Below are 13,640 nucleotides of genomic sequence, written 5' to 3' on the forward strand. Positions count from 1 at the left end.
CATAGAACCACCTCTCAGACGTGCCGGAACAATGTGCCGGACACGCCGGATCCCCCTCCCCGTAAGACCGGAACCACCTGCCGGGCACGCCTGGACCACCTGCCGAGCACACCAGAACCACCTGCTTGACTCGCAGGACCCACATGCCTGACATGCCAAAATGAGCTGCCGGCTACGCCAGAACCACTTACCCGACACTCCGGAATCACCTGCCTGGCATGCCAGAACCACCTCTCACACGTGCCAGAAGCACGTGCCGGACATGCCGGAATGAACTATCGGACAGAACGGAACCACCTGCCAGACACGCCGGAACCACCTGCCGAACACGCCACAGCCAGCTGCTCGACTCGCCGGAACCACATGCCGGACAGGCCAATATCAACTGCTGGCTATGCCAGAACCACCTGGGGGACAGTCCGGAATCACCTGCCAGCCGTGGCGGAACCACCTCTCAGAAGTGCCAGAAGCACGTGCCGGACATGCCGGAACGACCTACTGGACAGACCAGAACCACCAGCCAGACATGCCGGAAACACCTGCCGAGCACGCCGGAGCCACCTGCTCGACTCGCCGGAACCACCTGCCAGACAGGTCAAAATCAACAGCTGGCTATGCGAGAACCACCTGGCGGACAGTCCGGAATCACCTGCCGGCCATGCAATAACCACCTCTCAGACGTACCAGAATCACGTGCCAGAGACGCTGGAACCACGTCCTGGACAGACTGGAACCACCTGCCGGACACGCCTGGACCACCTGCCGAGCACGCCGGAACCACCTGCTCGACTTTCAGTACCCACGTGCCGGACACGCCAAAAGGAACTGCCGGCTACACCAGAACCACTTACACGACACTCCTGAATCACCTGCCCGGCATGCCGGAACCACCTCTCAGACATGGCAGAACCAAGTGACAATGACACCGGAAGCACCACTCGAGCACGCCGGAACCACCTGTTCGACTCGCCGGAACCAAGTACCTGACAGGACAAAATCACCTGCCGGGTATGCCAGAACCACTTGGTGGACACTCCAGAATCATCTGCCAGACATGCCAGAACCAGCTCTCAGACACACCAGAACCACGTGCCGGACACGCCGGAAGCACCTGCTGAGCATGCCTGAGCCACATGCTCGACTTGCAAGAAACACCTGCCAGAAACGCCAAAATCACCTGCCGGGTACGCCAGAACCACGTGGCGGACACTCCGGAATCACCTGTCGGCCATGCCGGAACCACCTCTCAGACGTGCCAGAACCTCGTGCCGCACACGCCAGAACCACCTGCCGGACAGACCGGAACCACCTGCCGGACACGCCGGAACCACCGGCTCGACTCGCCGGAACCACCGCCGGACATGCAAAATCACCTGCCGGCTACGCCAGAACCACTCGGCAGACACTCCGCAATCACCTGCCGGGCTTGCTGGAACCACCTGCCGGTCACGCCAACATCACCTGCCAGCTACACCAGAACCACTTGGCAGACAGTCCGGAAACACCTGTCGGGCCGGCCGGAACCACCTCTCAAACGTGCCATTACCATGTGCCTGAGATTCCTGAACCACACCCAGAACACACCGAAACCACCTGCCAGACCCGCCTGAACCCCCTGGCGAGCACGCCTGATCCACCTGCTCAACTAGCCGGAACCACCTTCCTGACACGCCAAAATCACCTGCCAGGTATACCAGAACCACTTGGTGGACACTCCGGAATCATCTGCCGGACATGCCAGAACCAGCTCTCAGACACACCAGAACCACGTGCCTGAGACGCCGGAAGCACCAGCTGAGCATGCCTGAGCCACCTGCTCGACTCGCAAGAAACACCTGTCGGACATACCAAAATCACCTGCCGGGTACGCCAGAAACACTTGGCGGACACTCCGGAATCACCTGTCGGGCATGCCGGAACCACCTCTCAGACTTGCCAGAACCATGTTCTGTTCACGCCGGTACCACCTGCCGAGTATACTGGAAGCAGCTGATCCACTCCCCAGAACCACCTAGTTGACACGCCAAAATCAACTGCCGGCTATGCCAGAACCACTCGGCAGACACTCCGGAATCATATGCCAGGCGTTCCGGAACTACCTCTCAGAGGTGCCAGAACCACATGCCGGAGACTCCTGAATCACCTGCCGGGCATGCCGGAACCACCTCTCAGAGGTGCCAGAACCACATGCCGGACACTCCGGAATCACCTGCCGGGCATGCCGGAACCATCTCTCAGACGTGCCACAACCACGTGCCGGAGAGACCAGAAGCACCTGCTGAGCTCGCCGGAACCACCTGCTGGACATGCCGGAACCACGTGCCGGACACGCCGGAAGCACCTGCCGAGCATGCCGGACCCACCTGCTCGACTCGCCAGAAACACCTGCCAGACACGCCAAAATCACCTGTCGGGTACGCCAGATCCACCTGGCGGACACTCCGGAATCACCTGCCGCGCATGCCGGAACCACCACTCAGACATGCCGGAAGCACGTGCCGGACACGCCGGAAACACATACCGGACAGACCGGAACCACCTGACAGACAAGCCGGAACCACCTGCTCGACTCGTAGGAACCACCCGCCAGACAGGCCAAAATCAACAGCTGGCTATGCGGGAACCACCTGGCCTACAGTCCGGAATGACCTGCCGTGCATGCAGAAGCCACCTCTCAGACGTAACGAAACCGTGTGCCGGACACGCTGGAACCACGTCCTGGACAGTCTGGAACCACCTTCCGGACACGCCTGGACCACCTGCCGAGCACGCCGGAACCACCTGCTCGACTCGCAGGACCCACGTGCCGGACACGCCAAAATGAACTGCCGGCTACAGCAGAACCACTTACCCGACACTCCGGAATCTCCTGCCTGGCATGCCAGAACCACCTCTCAGACGTGCCAGGAGCACGTGCCGGACATGCCGGAACGACCTATCGGACAGAACGGAACCACCTGCCAGACACGCCGGAACCACCTGCCGAACACAGCACAGCCAGCTGCTCGACTCGACGGAACCACCTGCCGGACACGCCAATATCAACTTCTGGCTATGCCAGAACTACCTGGGGGACAGTCTGGAATCACCTGCCCACCATGGCGGAACAACCTCTCAGATGTACCAGAACCACGTGCCGGACAACCTGGAAACACGTACTGGACAGACTGGAACCACCTGCCGGCCACGCCTGAACCACCTGCCGAGCATGACGGAACCACCTGCCGGACATGCCAAAATCACCTGCGGGCTATGCCAGAACCACTTGGAGGACTCTCCGGGATGACCTGCCGGGCATGCTGGAACCACCTGCCGGTCACGCCAACATCACCTGCCAGCTACACCAGAACCACTTGGCAGACAGTCCGGAAACACCTGTCGGGCCGGCCGGAACCACCTCTCAAATGTGCCATTACCATGTGCCTGAGATTCCTGAACCACACCCAGAACACACCGAAACCACCTGCCAGACCCGCCTGAACCCCCTGGCGAGCACGCCTGATCCACCTGCTCAACTAGCCGGAACCACCTTCCTGACACGCCAAAATCACCTGCCAGGTATACCAGAACCACTTGGTGGACACTCCGGAATCATCTGCCGGACATGCCAGAACCAGCTCTCAGACACACCAGAACCACGTGCCTGAGATGCCGGAAGCACCAGCTGAGCATGCCTGAGCCACCTGCTCGACTCGCAAGAAACACCTGTCGGACATGCCAAAATCACCTGCCGGGTACGCCAGAAACACTTGGCGGACACTCCAGAATCACCTGTCGGGCATGCCGGAACCACCTCTCAGACTTGCCAGAACCATGTTCTGTTCACGCCGGTACCATCTGCCGAGTATACCGGAACCAGCTGATCCACTCCCCAGAACCACCTAGTTGACACGCCAAAATCAACTGCCGGCTATGCCAGAACCACTCGGCAGACACTCCGGAATCACATGCCAGGCGTTCCGGAACTACCTCTCAGAGGTGCCAGAACCACATGCCGGAGACTCCTGAATCACCTGCCGGGCATGCCGGAACCACCTCTCAGAGGTGCCAGAACCACATGCCGGACACTCCGGAATCACCTGCCGGGCATGCCGGAACCATCTCTCAGACGTGCCACAACCACGTGCCGGAGAGACCGGAAGCACCTGCCGAGCTCGCCGGAACCACCTGCTGGACATGCCGGAACCACCTGCCTCACAGGCCAAAATCATATGCCGGCTACGCCAAAACCACTTGGTGGACTCTCTGGAATCACCTGCCGGGCATCATAGAACCACCTCTCAGACGTGCCACAACCACGTGTCAGAGAGACCGGAAGCACCTGCCGAGCTCGCCGGAACCACCTGCTGGCCATGCCGGAACCACCTGCCTGACAGGCCAAAATCATATGCCTGCTACGCCAAAACCACTTGTTGGACACTCCAGAATCAACTTGCAGGCATGCCGGAACCTCGTCATGGACAGACTGCAAACACCTGCCGGACCTGCCTGAACCACCTGCTGAGCACGCCGGAACCACCTGCTCGACTCACCAGAGCCACCTGCCAGACACACCAGAAACACCTGCGGGGTACGCCAGAACCACTTGGAGGACTCTCCGGGATCACCTGCCGGGCATGCTGGAACCAACTCTCAGACGTGCCAGAACCATGTGCCGGACACACCGGAACCACCTGCCGAGTATGCCAGGACCTCCTGATCCACTCCCCAGAACCACCTGCTGGACACGCCAAAATCACCTGTCGGGTATGCCAAAACCACTCGGCAGACACTCTGGAACCACCTCCAGGACAGACCGGAACCACCTGCCGGACACGCCGGGACCACCTGCTTGACTTGCCTGAACCACCTGCCAGACACGCCAAAATCACCAGCTGGCTCCACCACATCCACTTGTCGGACACTCTGGAATCACCTGCCGGGCATGCTGGAACCACCTCTCAGAGGTGCCACAACTACCTGCCGAGCACGCCGGAACCACCTGATCCACTCCCCAGAACCACCTGCTGGACATGCCAAAGTCACCTCCGGCTATGCCACAACCAGTTGGTGAACACTTTGGAATCACCTGCCGGGCTGCTGGAACCACCTGCCGGTCACGCCAACATCACCTGCCAGCTACGCCAGAACCACTTGGTGGACACTCCGGAAACACCTGTTGGGCCGGCCGGAACCACCCTCACACGTGCCAGCACCATGTGCCTGAGATGCCGGAACCACACCCCACACAGACCGAAACCACCTGCCAGACCCGCCTGAACCACCTGCCGTGCACTCCGGAACCACCTGCTCAACTCACCAGAGCCACCTGCCAGACACACCAGAAACACCTGCGGGGTACGCCAGAACCACTTGGCGGACTCTCCGGGATCACCCGCCGGGCATGCCGGATCCACCTCTCAGTCCTGTCAGAACCATGTACTGGACTCGCCAGAACCACCTGCCGAGGATGCCGGAACCACCTGATCCACTCCGCAGAACCACCTTCTGGACATGTCAGAATCACCTGCCAGCTACACCACAACCACTCGGCAGACACTCCGAAATCACATGCCGGGCATGCCGGAACCACCTCTCAGATATGCGAGAACGACGTGCCGGACACGCCGGAACCACCTGCAGAGCATGCAGGAACCACCTGCTCGACTCGCAGGACCCACCGCCGCACACGCAAAAATCACCTGCTGGCTATGCCAGAACCACTAGCCAGACTTTCCGGAATCACCTGCCGGGAATGCCGGACCCAACTCTCAAATGTGCCAAAATCAAGTGCCGGAGAAGTCAGAAGCACCTGCCGAGCTAGCCAGAAGCACCTGCTCGAATCGTTGGAACCACCTGTGGGACACGCGAAAATCACCTGCCGGCTACGCCAGAACGACTTGGTGGACAATCCGGAATCACCTGCCGGACATGCCAGAACCACCTGTCAGACGTGCTGGAACCAGGTGCCGGACATGCTGGAACCACCTCCCGGACAGACAAGAACCACCTACGGGACCTGCCTGAACCACCTGCCGAGCACACCGGAACCACCTGCCGGACACGCCAAAATCACCTGCCAGACACGCCAAAATCACCTGCTGACTACGCCAGAACAACTTGTGGGAGACTGCAAAATCACCTGTGGGGCATGCTGGAACCACCTCTCAGACGTGCCAGAACCATGTGGCAGACAGTCTGGAATCACCTGTTGGGCATGCGCAACCACCACTGAGACGTAACACAACCACATGCCGTAGACGCCGGTACCACCTCCCGGACAGACCAGAATCACCTTTTGGGCATGCTGGAACCACATGTCAGATGGGCCAGAAACAAGTGCCGGAGGCGCCGGAAGCACCTGCCGAGCACGTCGGAACCACCTGCTCAACTCGCCTGAACCACCTGCCAGACACACCAAAATCACCTGCCGGGTACGCCAGAACCACCTAGCGGACACTCCGGAATCACGTGCCGTGCATGCCGGAACCACCTCTCAGACGTGCCGGAAGCACGTGCCGGACATGCCGGAACGACCTATCAGACAACGGAACCACCTGCCAGACACACCGGAACCACCTGCCGAACACCCCACAGCCACCTGCTCGACTCGCTGGAACCACCTGCCGGACAGGCCAATATCAACTGCTGGCTATGCCAGAACCACCTGTGGGACAGTCCAGAATCACCTGCCAGCCATGGCGGAACCACCACTCAGACGTACCAGAACCACGTGCCAGACAAGCTGGAAACACGTACTGGACAGACTGGAACCACCTGCCGGCCACGCCTGAACCACCTGCCGAGCATGCCAGAACCACCTGCTCTACTTGCCAGAACCACCTACCGGACACGCCAAAATCACCTGCCTGCTAGGCCAGAACCACTTGTCGGACTCTCCGGGATCACCTGGCGGGCATGCTGGAACCATGTCTCAGACGTGCCAGAACCAAGTGCCGGACACGCCGGAACCACCTCCCGGACATACCAGAACCACCTGCTGGACCTGCCTGAACCACCTGCCGAGCAGGCTGGAACCACCAGCCGAACATGCCACAATCACCTGCCGGTTACGCCAGAATCACTTGGTGGACTCTCCGGGATCACCGGCCGGGCATGCCGGAACCACCTCTGAGACGTACCAGAAGCACGTGCCAGACACGCCGGAACCACATACTGGACAGACTGGAACCACCTGCCGGACATGCCCGAACCTCCTGCCGAGAATGCCAGAAACACCTGCTCGGCTATCGGGAAAAACCTATGGGGAAACTGTCATAGAAATGAAGGTCAAACGGCCTTTCTTGCCAGACCTTACCTCGCCACTTTAGAACTTCTGCTTCTGCCACAATTCCACCTTGCCAACCCGGCTCAGACGAAATGCCTACATCATCCCCTTGAGCAATGGGGACCAGGCCCGGATGATTGTGGTTCCACATGCTGAAGTGGAGACAGACAATAGGCTTTTAACTAACCACCAAGTGCAATGGTTGGGAGAGTGTCAGAAAGCACCAATGGCAGAAAGACCCCTTTAATTTACTCTCAGCCGTGCCCTCAATTGCTCTAGAGGTGGAAGGCACAAAGCACTGTCTCCATCCTTCAATGGGAGACAAGCCATAAAATGTCTTGCTTCCAGCTCTGTAGGAAGCTGAGAAAGAACTCGCTTTCCACAGTGATGTTACAGCATACGAGGAAACTCTCATACAAAGGCAGCTCAAACGCCATTTCTTCCCAGCACTTAACTCGCCACGTTAGGACTTCTGCTTCTGCCGCAATTCCACCTTGTCAACCCGGTTCAGACGAAATCACTACATCTTCCCCTGAAGCAATTGGGCTGTGTCCCAATGATTGAGCGTCCACGTGCTTAGGAGGCTATAGACTGTACTTTTTCCAACCACCATTGTGCACTGGTGGAGAGAGTGTCAGAAAGATCCCTATGCTCGCAGCCGTGCCCTCTATTGCTGTAGACGTGGAATGCACAATGCACTGGCTCCACCCCTCAAGAGGCGACAAGCCACAGACCGTCTTGCTTCCATCTCTTTAGGAATCCTAGAAAGAAATCGCTTTCAACACTGCTCTTTCTGTGTCCTGGCAAGATCTCATACAAAGGCAGCTGATATGCCATTTCTTTTCAGCGCTTAGCTCGCCAATTTGGAACTTCAGCTTCTGCCAGATTTCCACCTTGCCAACCCGGCTCAGACGAAATGCCTACAGCTTCCCTTTCAGCAATGGAGACGATGCCCAGATGATTGTGCTTCCACATGTTTAGCAGGAGCAGACAATAGGCTTTTAACCAACCGCTCTTGAGCAATGGTTGGGGGAGTGTCAGAAAGCACCAACTTCAGAAAGGCCCTTTACTCTCGGCCGTGCCCTCCATTCCTCTAGAGGTAGGAGGCACAATGCACTGGCACCACCCCTGAAGGGCATCAGAAAGCACCTATGGCAGAAAGCCCCCTTTGCTCTCAGGCCTGCCCTCCATTGCTCTGCAGGTGGAAGGCACAAAGCACTGCCTCCATCCTTCAATGGGAGACAAGCCATAAACTGTCTTGCCTCCAGCTCTTTAGGAAGCTGACGAACAACTCGCTTTCCACAGTCCTGTTACAGCATACCAGGAACGTCTCATACAAAGACAGCTCAAACGCCATTTTGTCCCAGCCCTTAACTCGCAGCTTTAGGACTTCTGCGTCTGCCGCAATTCCACCTTGCCAACCAGGCTCAGACGAAATGCCTACACCTTCCCCTGGCGCAACTGGGCTGATTCCCAAATGATTGAGCGTCCACGTTTTTAGGAGGCAATGGACTGCACGCCTTTTTCCAACCACCATTGTGCACTGCTGGATATAGTGTCAGAAAGCAGCTATGTCAGAAAGACCCCTTTGCTGTCACCCGTGCCCTCCATTGCTCTAGAGCTGGAAGGCACAAATCACTGAGTCCATCCTTCAATGGGAGACAAGCCATAAACTGTCTTGCTTCCAGCTCTTTAGGAAGCTGAGAAAGAACTCGCTTTCCACAGTGCTGTTACAGGATATGGGGAAATTCTCATACAAAGGCAGATGAAACGCCCTTTCTTCCCAGCAATTAACTCGCCGCTTTAGGACTTCTGCTTCTGCCTCAATTCCATCTTGCCAACCAGGCTGAGACGAAATGCCTACATCTTCCCTTGAAGCAACTGGGCTGAGTCCCCAATGATTGAGCGTCCACCTGCTTAGCAAACGATAGACTGTACGCCTTTTTCCAACCACCATTGTTCACTGCTGGAGACAGTGTCAGAAAGCAGCTATGTCAGAAAGACCCCTTTGCTCTCAGCCGTGCCCAGCATTGCTGTAGACGTGGAATGCAGAATGCACTTGCTCCACCCACCCAGGGCGATAAGCCACAGACCATCTTCCTTCCATCTCTTTAGGAAGCTGAGAAAGAACTCGCTTTCACCAGTGGTCTTTCTGTGTCCTGGCAACATCTCATACAAAGGCAGCTGATATGCCATTTCTTTTCAAGCTTAACTCGCCGATTTGGAACTTCTGCTTCTGCCACATTTCCACCTTGCCAACCCGGCTCAGATGAAATGCCTACATCTACTCATTCAGGAACGGGGACGAGGCCCAGATGATTGTGCTTCCACATGCTTAACAGGAGCAGACAATAGGCTTTTTACAAACTGCCATTCTGCACTGGTGTAGAGAGTGTCAGAATGCGCCTATGTCAGAAAGGGCCCTTTGCTCTCAGCCGTGCCCTCCATTGCTCTAGAGGTGGAAGGCACAAAGCACTGCCTCCATCCTTCAATGGCAGACAAGCAATAAACTGTCTTGCCTCCAGCTCCTTAGGAAGCTGACGAAAAACTCGCTTTCCACAGTCCTGTTACAGCATACCAGTAACCTCTCATACAAAGGCAGCTGAAACACCATTTTTTCCCAGCCCTTAACTCTCAGCTTTAGGACTTCTGCTTCTGCCGCAATTCCACCTTGCCAACCCGGCTCAGACGAAATGCCTACATCTTCCCCTGAAGCAACGGTGCTGAGTCCCATATGATTGAGCGTCCACGTGCTTAGGAGGCAATAGACTGCACGCCTTTTTCCAACCATCATTGTGCACTGCTGGAGAGAGTGTCGGTAAGCAGCTATGTCAGAAAGGCCCCTTTCCTCTCAGCTGTGCCTTCCTTTGCTCTAGAGGTGGAATGCACAATGCACTGGCTCTGGATCCACCCCTCAATGGGAGACAAACCACCTCTTGCCCTGCTTCCAGCTCTTTAGGAAGCTGAGAAAAAACTCCCTTTCCACAGTGCTCTTAGAGCATTCAGGGAAAATCTCACACAAAGGAGGAAGAACGCTATTTCTTTTCAGCACTTCACTCGCATTTGCATCCTGCGCATTTCCACCTTGCCAACCCGGCACAGACGAAATGCCTACATCTTCCTCTTGAGCAATGGTGACAAGGCCCGGATGATTGTGGTTCCACATGCTGAGGAGGAGAGAGACAATAGGCTTTTAACTAACCACCAAGTGCAATGGTTGGGAGAGTGTCAGAAAGCACCAAAGGCAGAAAGACCCCTTTACTCTCAGCCGTGCCCTCCATTGCTGTAGAGGTGGAAGGCGCAAAGCACTGCCTCCATCCTTCAATGGGAGACAAGCCATAAACTGTCTTGCTTCCAGCTCTTTAGGAAGCTGAGAAAGAACTCGCTTTCCAAAGTGCTGTACAGCATACGAGGAAACTCTCATACAAAGGCAGCTCAAACGCCATTTCTTCCCAGCGCTTAACTCGCCGCTTTAGGACTTCTGCTTTTGCCGCAATTACACCTTCCCAACCTAGCTCAGATGAAATGCCTACATCTTCCCCTGAAGCAATTGGGCTGAGTCCCAAATGATTGCCCGTCCACCTGCTTAGGAGGTGATAGAGTGTACACCTTTTTCGTACCACCATTGTGCACTGGTGGAGAGAGTGTCGGAAAGCAGCTATGTCAGAAAGACCCCTTTGCTCTCAGCTCTGCCCTCCAAAGCACTAGACGTGGAATGCACAATGCACTGGCTCCACCCCTCAAGGGGCGACAAGCCACAGACCATCTTCCTTCCATCTCTTTACGAAGCTGAGAAAGAACTCACTTTCAACAGTGCTCTTTCTGTGTCCTGGCAACATCTCATACAAAGACAGCTGATAAGCCGTTTCTTTTCAGCACTTAACTCGCCAAATTAGAACTTCTGCTTCTGCCAGATTTCCACCTTGCCAACCAGGCTCAGACGAAATGCCTACATATTCCCCTTCAGCAACGGGCAAAAGGCCCAGATGATTGTGCCTCCACATGTTTAGCAAGAGCAGACAATAGGCTTTTTACAAACCGCAATTGTGCATTGGTGCAGAGAGTGTCAGAATGCACCTATGTCAGAAAGGGCCCTTTGATCGCAGCCGTGCCCTCCGTTGCTCTAGAGGTGGAAGGCACAAAGCACTGCCTCCATCCTTCAATTTAAGACAAGCCATAAACTGTCCTGCTTCCAGCTCTTTAGGAAGCTGGGAAAGCACTCGCATTCCACAGTGCTCTTACAGCATCCTGGGAGCATCTCATACAAAGACAACTTAACTTCGTGTCTTTTCAGCCCTTAAATCACCAATCTGCAACATCCGATTCAGCCAAATTTCCACCTTGCCAAACTGGCTCAGACGAAATGCCTACATCTTCCCCTTGAGCAATGGGGATGAGGCCCGGATGATTGTGGTTCCACATGCTGGGGACAGACAATAAGCTTTTAACCAACCGCTCTTGAGCAATGGTTGGGGGCGTGTGAAAAAGCACCAATGTCAGAAAGGCCCTTTACTCTGGGCCGTGCCCTCCATTCCTCTAGAGGCAGGAGGCACAAGGCACTGGCACCACCCCTGAAGGGGATCAGAAAGCACCTATAGCAGAAAGCCCCCTTGGTCTAAGCCATGCCGTCCATTGCTCTGCAGGTGGAAGGCACAAAGCACTGCCTCCAACCTTCAATGGGAAACAAGCCATAAACTGTCTTGCCTCCAATTCTTTAGGAAGCTGACGAACAACTCGCTTTCCACTGTCCTATTACATCATACCAGGAAACTCTCATACAAAGGCTGCTCAAAGGCCATTTATTCCCAGCGCTTAACTCACCGCTAAGGACTTCTGCTACTGCCGCTATTCCACCTTGCCAACTCAGCTCAGAGGAAATGCCTACATCTTCCGGTTGAGCAATAGGGAGGAGGCCTGGATGATTGTGCTTCCATATTCTGAGGAGGAGACAGACAATAGGCTTTTAACCAACCGCCCTTGAGCAATGGTTGGGGCAGTGACAGAAACCAGCAATGTCAGACAGGCCCTTTACTCTCGGTCGTGCCCTCTATTCCTCTAGAGGTAGGAGGCACAAGGCAGTGGCACCACCCCTGAAGGGTATCAGAAAGCACAAATGGCAGAAAGCCCCCTTGGCTCTCAGCCATGCCCTCCATTGCTCTAGACGTGAAATGCACAATGCATTGTTTCCACTCCTCAAGGGGCCACAAGCCACAGACCATCTTTCTTCCATCTCTTTAGGAAGCTGAAAACAAACTCACCTGATGTATAAAAAGGAATCATGCCCCTTATGTGCCAGAAAACCCGGGGAGACATGCCAAAAACAACCTCCGCTCACTCTCAAAGACCCACACATTCATGCCAGTATGACCCAACAGGCATACCAGAAGCACCCACGTTGCATGCCAGAACCACCTGTAACCACCTGCCGGACACAGTGGAACAACGATTCTGACACTGCAGAGCCATCTCTTCAACATGCCAGCCGCACACAATGACATGACAGAACCAGATTCCAAACACAGCACAATGACATGCCAGACACATTGTAAACACCTGTTGGATATGCTGCAAACAGGTGCCAGAAACACTGAAACCAGCTGAGGAGTATGTAAGAACGGGGGCCAGAAATGCCACAAGTACCTGTCTTACAAGCCAGAGCCACGAGCCCAAAAAGCAGGAAAGACCTACTGGACACACCAAAATTACCTGCCGGTGATGCCAGAACCACTTAGCGGACACCGAGGAATCACCTGCTGGGCACGCCCGAAGCACCTCACAGACGTGCCAGAACCACGTGCCAGCCATGCTGGAACCAGCTCCCGGACAGACCAGAAGCACCTGCCGGACATGCCGGAACCACTTGCCGAGCATGCAGGAACCACCTGCTCGACACACAGGACCCACGTGCTGGACATGCCAAAATCACCTACCGGCTCCACCAGAACCACTTGGTGGACACTCTGGGATCTCCTGCGGGCATGCAGGAACCACCTCTCAAACTTGCTGCAACCACATTCCTGACACGCCGGAACCACCCCCCAAAAACACCAGAAGCACATGCCGAGCACACCGGAATAACCTGCTCAACTCGTTGGAACCATGTGCCGGACACGCCATAATCACCTGCTGGCTATGCCAGAACAACATGGCAGATACTCCGAAATCACCTGCCAGCCATGCCGGAACCGCATCTCAGACGTACCAGAACCACGTGCCGGACACGCAGGAACCATGTCCTGGACAGACTGGAGCCACCTGCAGGACACCCCTGAACCAAGAGCCGAGCATGCCGGAACCACCGGCTCGACTCGCAGGACCCCCCTAACGGACACACCAAAATCACCTGCGGGCTGCGCCAGAACCACTTGTTGGA

The sequence above is a fragment of the Equus caballus genome, chromosome 10 (genome assembly GCF_041296265.1).
Source record: "Equus caballus isolate H_3958 breed thoroughbred chromosome 10, TB-T2T, whole genome shotgun sequence".
In the NCBI taxonomy this organism is placed as follows: domain Eukaryota; kingdom Metazoa; phylum Chordata; class Mammalia; order Perissodactyla; family Equidae; genus Equus; species Equus caballus.